The following is a 1,362-nucleotide window of genomic DNA, read 5'->3' as shown; positions in this document are numbered from 1 at the left end:
TATATATCATGGAAATAAACTAGAAGCCTTTATACACATTACCAACATTTTTATTTGATATAGTACTAGAAATGCTAGGCAATAGCAATAAGACAAGAAAAGAAATTGATTGAATTAGCTTAGGCAAAGAAGTAACAAACATATTACTTTATGGAAATGATATGATCTGTGTGACCTTGGGGGATCAGCTAAAATTAATCAAAACAATTAATAATTTCATCAAAGTAGCAGGATATAAAATAAATTGACATAAACCATTAGCCTTTCTGTGAATTACCAACAAAACTCAGCAGAAAAAGAAAGCTAAATTCCATTTAAAATATCTACAGAATATATAAAATATTTAGGAGTCCATCTACCAAGGCATACATAAGAACTATGTGAATACACCTACAAAAAAGGTTGCATAAAAAAAGTGACCTTAATATTTTGAGAGATATTAACTGCTCATGGTTGGGCCATGCCAAACTAATAAAATAGCAATGCTATCAAAATTAATTTACTTATTCAGTGCCATACCAATCAAATTACCAAAGGATTACTTACAGAGCTAGGAAAAATAACAATATTTGTCTGGGGGACTTTTACACTGTATGTATTTTCTAGGTACATAGCTTTTCACATATTTTCTCCTCTATTAGAATATGACCTCTTTGAGGACAGAGACTAAGATTTTATTTTCTTTAATTGATATATATATATATATATATGCCTAGCACATAGTAAGTGCTTAATAAGTGCCTGTTAATTGTGATCATGAGGAAGAGGAAGAACAAAAGGTCAAGAATCTTATGGGAAATAATAGGGGAAAATGGCAAAAAAAAAAAAAAGGAGGCCTAGCAGTACCAGATCTCAAAGTATTTAAAAAAAAACTGTAATTATCAAAACTATTTGGTACTGGTTAAAAAAGCAAGTTGTATCTAATAAAGATTCTTAGTTTCATTTGCAATTTTACAATCTTCTTTTTCTATTCTACTAGGAATGCTCATTTTACTTAGTATGTATTAAGTTCAGAATAAAATAAGACAAATTTTATAAAGGAAATTATTAGAACAATTTTTTAAAAGAAATTGATCATGATGGTGCTAACATGACTACCCAAATCTCTTCAATGCTGGCTATGAGAACTCAAATAAAAATGGATGCCTTTTACTTGTAGAATGATTAAACAAACATGCTACATGAAAGTAATATACTTATCAGTTGACAATAAAAAAATGACCCAGCACTTCCGACATTAACTATACCCATTTTTTCGTTATCTTTGTCAATTTTCTGGTTTTTAGGTGAAGCAGCAGTGTAGCTTGCATTTGAATTTCTCTTATAGTTAGTGAGTGATTTGTAGCAAAATGTCATATGCAA

The sequence above is a fragment of the Vombatus ursinus genome, unplaced genomic scaffold (assembly GCF_900497805.2).
Source record: "Vombatus ursinus unplaced genomic scaffold, bare-nosed wombat genome assembly UNPS02014799.1, whole genome shotgun sequence".
NCBI lineage: Eukaryota > Metazoa > Chordata > Mammalia > Diprotodontia > Vombatidae > Vombatus > Vombatus ursinus.
Note: the sequence above shows the minus strand (reverse complement) of the source record.